The sequence below is a fragment of the Benincasa hispida genome, chromosome 12, assembly GCF_009727055.1.
Source record: "Benincasa hispida cultivar B227 chromosome 12, ASM972705v1, whole genome shotgun sequence".
Taxonomy (NCBI): domain Eukaryota; kingdom Viridiplantae; phylum Streptophyta; class Magnoliopsida; order Cucurbitales; family Cucurbitaceae; genus Benincasa; species Benincasa hispida.
In genome coordinates, this window is record NC_052360.1 from 69834964 (window position 1) to 69843397 (window position 8434).

Genomic DNA, 8434 nt, shown 5'->3' on the forward strand with positions numbered 1-8434 from the left:
CAAAACTGTAGCCTTTCTGGTATTATATGTTGATGATATTCTACTCATTGGGAATGAGGAAGGATTCCTTGCTAACGTTAAAAGAGAGCTAGCATCACAGTTCCAAATGAAAGATTTGGGAGATGTTCTATATGCTCTTAGAATCCAAATAGTTCAAAATCACAAGAACAGAATGCTAAAAAATCGCAAGAACAGAATGATAACCTTATCTCAGGCATCTTATATAGACAATATATTGTGTAGATATAAGATACAAAATTCCAAAAGAGGTCTATTATCTTCAGACATGAAATTCATCTATCTAAGGAACAGTGTCCTAAGACATCTTAAGAAGTTAAGGTTATGAAACAAATTCTTTATGCATTAGCAGTTGGGAGTTTGATGTATGCCATGTTGTGTACACGTCCAGACATATGCTATGTAGTTGGAATATTCAACAGGTTTCAGTCCAATCCTGATATGATCATTGGATTGTCATTAAGAACATCCTCAAGTATCTTTGGAGAGTGAAAGACTATATGCTTGTCTATGATGCTAAGAATCTGATCCTTAAAGGATACACTGACTCTGATTTTCAAACCGATATTGATTCAAGGAAATTAACTTTGGGATCAATGTTCACTCTAAATAAAGGAGGTATAGTATGGAGAAGTATAAAGTAGAGTTATATTGCAGACTCCAGCATAGACGTGGAGTATGTAGCTGCATGTGAATCAGCGGAAGAAGCGGTATGGCTTAGTAAATTCTTAACTGATTTGGAAGTAGTTCCAAATATGCATCTGCCTATCATACTGTATTGTGATAATAGTGGAGCAGTTGCTAATTCGAAAGTATTGGGATTGGTGCCCTAAATCTATAGGGTTATATAGTTTGTAATTGTATTGTACAAACATCTTATTTATCTAATAAAATATGTGATATTTTATTTGACATTTAGTTGCATTAAACCCACAAATCGATAAACTAATATCCAAGGTTATCTTGTAGCCTAAACATGTATGTAGAGATATACGGGTGGATCATGTTTAAGTAATAACCTAAATGATCTGTAGTAGTGGATACCTTATCCTAGTGACACTATGAGTACTGCCCGTTTTGTAGATGTTACAATTGTTTAAAGTGCTATAAATCACCTGATCTTGATCATTTCTGTAGAGTCATTTGAGCGGGAGTATTCTATACAAAGGAATTTGTATAATATCGGACCACAAAATTATTAGTCTTATTATATAATGTCATTCATAATTGACACTTACATTTCACCAAGATGACCATAAGTGATATGACCTGAATCTTGAGTGAGTTGTGAACTCCTGCCTATGAAGGTGGTCCTTTGATTTGCATGGGTGAGGTGACTAGATTGTTGACTCAACAAGCCTACCATTTTAGGGATTCATCTGATTGTGGAGCTGAGAACACAACTACACAAGAAGGAATTCACTCCTAACCCAATGTCGGGGTAAGTAGATAAATTGCTCCTTTAAAGGCTGATTCTGATGCTTGAACAATGTGATGCTACACCCTTTTCTGGTCCGAGAGGGGTTTGGTCATAGTTGTGTTGGGTTTTATGTCCTAAAACTCATAGTTTGTAAATAATAAACTTATTTTGTTAATCAATAAAGATGTTATTGAAGTTTGATTCAATAAAATAGTTACTGAATATATGAATTGCTCATTTCGTTTTAGAAATAAATCCCATAAACTTAAGATCCATGGCTATTACATGAGTACTTGAACTTTATGTGGAGATATAAGAGTGGATTGGGTTTGAGTAAATAGCCAAAATGATCTATAGTATACGAATAAGGTTAGGTATCTTATTCTGGTAATACTATTAGATGCAACACACTTTGTAGTTGTTACAATCGTTATAAAATGCTACAAACGAAGTGATCTTAATTCATTCATGTGGAGACATGAGGAGTGGGGGCATCCTATGCAATGAGTTTGTATAAGACTGGACCAATAAATAAGTCACTTTTATTTTATAAAACTATTTACTATTTAAGACTGACTATTTCAAAACGATGATCTTGGTAACTTAACCTTAATCCTGAGCTAACTATGAACTTTTGTTTATTCGAAATTATCCTTAGATTTGCATGGGTGAGGGTTGGCTCAACAACACCGGCTCAATAAGCCTCCTATTTTAGGGGTAAGATTGGGTAGATAGCTGGGGACATAGGGTGCAAAATGGAATTCATTTCTACCCGCTTTAGGGTTAATACAGAGGTTGTTCCCTTAAATGCTAACTCTGAGTCTTGAACAAATGGTCCTACCTTCTCATTGCCTGAGAGGGACTCATTTTGATGATTGGATCTTAGACCAATTGTTCATTAGAGGATCAGTGGGACTTAAGAAATAAGAGGTAATCTCGGGGGTAAAATAGTTATTGACCCAACCGTTATTATGAACAACTTGTGAAGGGTTAACTTACTAATTATGGTTATATCGATTGGACACAATATATCTATAGTGAGGGGAACGCAACTATTGGGCTTTAGTGGAGTGACCTGGTAGTTAATGAATAAGGGTTAATTTGGTTGAAAGAGTTTAACCAATTAATCTCGGTTCGTTAAAGTGCATGATTTGTAGGTTCATTAGGTCCCCCCACTAACTCACAAATGGAATAAACGTTAGAATAGCGTGATGAGTGAATTTGAAACGTTCAAATTTGAATTAAGAGAATTAGTAATTCTATATGATATAATTACATGTTTAGTTACAGAATTAAACGAAATTGGAGAATTGGAAAATATTTAAATATGATTTAAATATTAATTTCATGAATAGAGATTCATGGTGGTGGAATTGGTGTTTAATTAAATATTAAATTAATAGAATTTATTAAATTGTTTAATTAATTAATTATTATTATTTAAAAAATAATTGAATTATTTTTGTAAAATTAATATTTTTTTCAATTTAATTAAAGAAATAAAACCAAAAAATTGGTTTTAATTTTGAAAAGTTTTTTCAAAATTAAAAAGAAAATTTGGAATTTGGAAAACTCGCAAAAGTTGGATTTTCCCACTCAAAAGTTGAAACACCTCACTCACATTTTCGCTCTCAGTCTATGCAAATCTCAAAGTAGGAGCTGTTGATTTTGTGTGCAAGCTGATTGCATGAAGTGCTGATACAAAATTCAACTCCTAATGCTGAGAGATGATGAATGAAAAACCATGGATTTTGCTGAAATCTAGAGCTTGAAGAAGGATTCTTCAAGGTTGCAGAAAAATCAGACCTTCTCCTCAAAATTCCCCTGATCTAGCTTATTTTGAGTTCCACAACTCAATCTAAGGTTCCTAAAGGATAGTAGGGAAGATCATGTGGTGGTTCACAACTAGTAGACGAGAAGATTGCAACTGATTTTGAAACTTCAAGAAGATTTTCAAAGGTATTTTTGAAAATCCTCTTCATATTATATGAGCATGCTTGATTTGAAGCTAGAATTGATGAATTAGAGTGCTTAATGATTATGTTTTCTTCTGCTGCTACTGAGACCAACAAATTGGACTATGATTTATTATTCATTAGAAGGATCAGTGGTACTTAAGGAGTTAGATGTAATTACAGGGGAAAAACGGTAATTTTGGCTCAGCTGTACTTATGAGAAATTTGTGAAGGATCATCATACTGGTGACTAATTATATCCAATGGACACAAATATATATCTGTAGTGCGAAGAGTATAACTTTCGATCTTTAATGGAGTGACCAACAGTTAATGGATGGTGAATAATTTAATTAAAGAAGTTTAATTAATTATTCACGTATCGTTGGAGCTTCAAGCTACAGGTCCATGAGGTCCTCTTTGTAATTCAACAGGAATTAATTAGATTCAATTTTTGGATTAATTTGAATTGTTCAAATTAATTGAAGAAATTAATTATACAATTAATTTTATTTTATTATATATGATATAATTACTATAATGTATTTGATTCATTATAATATAAAGTTTATTTGAGAGAAATTAAATATTTGAATATGATTCAAATATTAATTATGTGAATTGGATTCATATAATTAAATCTAATATAAATTGGATTTATATTAAATATCGTTGTTGAAAAATTAAATTATAAGTTATATTGTATTGGATACAATATTAAACTATAGGTTATATGTTATATTTGATATAACATATAGTTTAATATATATTATACGATAAAATTGTTATCATATAAATATATATTAAATTTTTTATTAAAATTAATTTTTTTATATTAATTTTAATCTTAAAAACAATTTTAGGGAGGGAGTTGTAAACCCCTCTCATTTTTTCTCTCTAGAACGTGAGAGTGAGTTTTAATTTTGTTTTTTTGCTGGTTATTTATCTTCTTCTTCCTGAAGAAAAATTACAAAAAGGTTATGTAAGTTTGTTCAATCTCATCTCCATCTCTTGCTCTCATCTCTTTAAAATTCCCCCTCTTCCAAAATATCCAAAGCCCAGACCTCCTGAATTCTCATCTAAAGAATACGGTGGAATTCTCGTGGTGGTGTCTTTCTTGTTCAAGGGTTTTTCTTGAAGAATCGATCTTCAAAGGTAAGGGTTTCTGAAACCCATTTTACTTTTATGTAAATTAGTTTTAGCATACTGTAAATTAATTTCAGATGCATAATTTATATATGTTTTTGCTGAAAAATTGATTTTCTGTGAATTTTGGGTTTGGGTTCGATCCCATTTACCGCTCAAGGGACCTTCAATGGTTCCTTCAAAAAGAACCAAGAAGCCATAAGCGCGGGAAGCACATCAAGTGCAAGTACCATCTCATCAGGGAGATAGTATACCGAGGAGATGTGATCGTCATGAAAATCGCCTCATAAGACAATTTAGCTGATCCGTTTACAAAGGCCTTCACGGCTAAAGTATTCGAGGATCACCTAGTTGGATTAGGATTACAAGATTTATAAATCTAAGACACGTGGGAGAATTCATGGGTATCTTATGCCTTAGTTTATTGTAGTTATATTTTATTTTCTCATGCTTAACATTGTATATATATATATATGCAAACTCACTGGAGTTTTCGTACAAGTGGGAGTTTATTGGGTTGTATGTCCTTAAACTCGCAATTTATTAACATTAAATATATTCTATTTAGAATAAAGATGTTATTGAGGTTTATTTAATAAAGTTATTATTGAATATGTAAATTTCACATGTTAAAGCCTAAATCCAATCAACTAACGAACCCCTAGCTTTAGCATGAATACTTAAACTTTATGTGGAGAAATAAAGAGGATCAAGTTTGAGTATATAGCTAAAACGGTCTATAAATATAAGGAAAAAGTTGGGTACCTTATCCTGGGGGTACTAAGGATGCGACCCACTTTGTATTTGATACAAACAATATGATCCTGAAATCGTTCATGTAGGGACTGTAAGTGGGGACAGCTTATGCAAAAGATTTTTGCATAAGACCAGACCACGAAATAGTCACTTTTCTTTATAATGCCTTTTACTGATTTCAATTTGATGACCTGGGTGACTCGATCTTAATCCTGAGCTAACTATGAACTCTTGTTTATTCAGGATTATCCTTTAATCTGCATGGGTAAGAGTGGCTCAACATCGTCTACTCAATAGGCCTTCCATTTTAGGGTAAGACTGGGTAGATAGCTGGGGACATAGTCCTACAAGTCAAAATTCACTCCTACCCGATTCTAGGGATAGTAGGTTACTGTCTTAAGTGTTGACTTCGGGTCTTGAACAAGGGGTTCCACCCTCTTATTAACCCGAGAAGGACTCGGTTTAGTGGTTGGACTACAAACCAATTGTTCATTAGAGGATTGGTGGAACATAAGGATAAGATATAATTATAGGGGTAAAACGATAATTTTGACCCAATTGTAATACGAACAACCTGTGAAGAATCGATTTACTAGTCATGGTTAAATAATGTGGACAGAAATATATCTACAGTGAGAAAAGTGCAGTTACTGGGGTTTAGTGGAATGTCCCGACAATTAATGAATGTTAGTTTATTAAGTTAAAGAGTTTAGCCGATTAATCTCGAATCGTTAGAGCTCATAATATGTAGGTCCATTAGGTCCCCCTGATAGCTCATATCGGATTAAATCTTAGGATAGTGTGATGAGAGAATTCGAAACGTTCAATTCAGTTTAAGGAATAATCGTTAATGATATATGATATAATTAACGTAATTATATAGTATAATTGTTGAATTAAACAAAATTGGAGAGTTGTAACTATTTAGATTTGATTTAAAAATTATACACGTGAATGGGGATTCACGTTCGGGATTGGTGTTTTATTAATTTAATATTTAATATTAAAATTAATTTGATTAATTAAATTATTTAATTAATTATTAGAATTAATTTTATTTAAAATTAGTTCTAAAGAAATGAATTTTATTTAAAATTAATTATTTGAATTAATTTTATTTAAATTAAAATTTATTTAAATTGATTTTTTTGAAATTCAAAATATTAAATACATTTTTCAAGTGAGTGGAATTATCCCAAATTCATAGTGAGTGGAATTATCCAACTTTTTTCACTTACTAAAACACCTCAAATTCCATTTAATGCATGCAAATTTAAGAGTCAATTTGACATTAAGTCTCTTTGCATGTAATCACACTATAAATAGAAGAAAATTGGTGGAGGAAAAAGTTCGTGCAAATTTGTTTTATGAAAGAATTTTGTTCTTTCAAATTCTCATACCAAAATCTCTTCAGTCCCAATTCCCTTCAATTTCTTCACAATTTGGATTCCAAAATTCATTCTAAGGCCGGAGAATAGCGGGGAAGACTCTTTTGGTTGTCTATGAATCGTTTGTGATTAGAAAACAAAGAGGGATTGCATCATTTTTGGAGTTCTACAAAGGTTTTGCACTCTAACCCTAATTTGTTATGTTTGACCTTGTATGGTTATTTACTAAAATTGATATAATTAGAGTGCTTATGATCGAAACTTCATTTTGCATGTTGAATGTGTACTCTAACATCAAGTGGTAGAGTAGTAACCAACTTGATCGAACCGAAAGGGTGTCGTAAACACCTTCCGATCCAAATCAAATAATATCACATGCCTTACTCTAAAATAGGTATTAAAGTGAAATACGGAGTCGAACCAGAGGGAGCCACAATAATTCCTTAATTGAAAAGCTCATAGTATAGTAACCGAAATGATGGAGGGTTTGACTGGAATTGTTTCATTCGAAAATAAATTTACATGAAATTTAAATGAAATAAGAGAGAGAGATTTGTGAAATTTAATAGTGAAAAGATCTAGCTCGGGTTTATTGATCAATTAGATTAATTGATCATGGAACTCTAGATCAAACATTCTTTGATTAAGCCTAACCAAATTAATTAGAATTCTAATCAACCGTCCTATTATCTAATTAATCAAGATGCATAGAAAACGAATATGCTCTAAACACATTAACTAATCGATTAAGCTCTAAGGATATGCTATGATGAACAAATTAATTTCCAATGTCTAATTAACTCATTCAATATGATTTCTACCTCAAGATTGATTCAAGCATTACTTATAAGGGTCGACTCACATCAAATAAGTTAATATAATTTTTTTACTTCCTAATAGTTCATTGTCTTATCAAGGTTAAACCTAAGCATGAAATCACATAAACAAGTATTGGTTGTCAATCAAATACATAAAAATGTAATTCGCAGTAGAGAATTCAGAATATAAATCCTTAAACAAGAGTTTGAACAATGTAAGATGTAGAACAAGTCTCACAATTAACCTTGGAAAGGGGAAAACTATCAAACCCAAGCTAGAAGTGTTACCTTTAGCCTTTAATCATCCTCAAAATATGAGGGATTAAACTCAATGGAGACAAAAATGGTTAAACAACCGTGTTAACAGTGGAGAAGAGAAGAAAATAGGCATGAAAGAGGAAAAATGATACGATCCCCATCAAATCGGGCAAAAATTTCTTTTATACTAATGCACAGGCGCTGCGACACTAGAGGGTTGGGAGGTCCCCTTGTGAAGCGTAGCCTTTCCCTATGCGTAGTATAGTGACAATTCGATGCGAGTAGGCCTTACACGTCAAGTTACGGAACGTCATAGCGCCACAACGCTCTCCCAGTTTAATAAATAGGTGCTCCTGGCCTTTAAATGCAACGCATAGTGGTGCGCTAGCCTCAGGGGTATTTTCATAATTTTGCCTCATTCTTTCACCCTTGATACAATTGAGCTCCAATTAGTTCTTTTTAGCACTATTTTGCTCAAAACGCCTTGCTCTACCTTTTAGATGTCTGAGATCTGTAAAATCATCAATTAAGCACGTTAAATGGAGCAACAATCTGAATTAAGTAGAGGAATATAACACATATTTTTATGCTATCACAAAGAAAGCGACTAAGTGAAAAAACTTTTTTTTTTCTTTTTTGAAGATATCTGTTGGTTGCTCTATAATGGAGATAGAT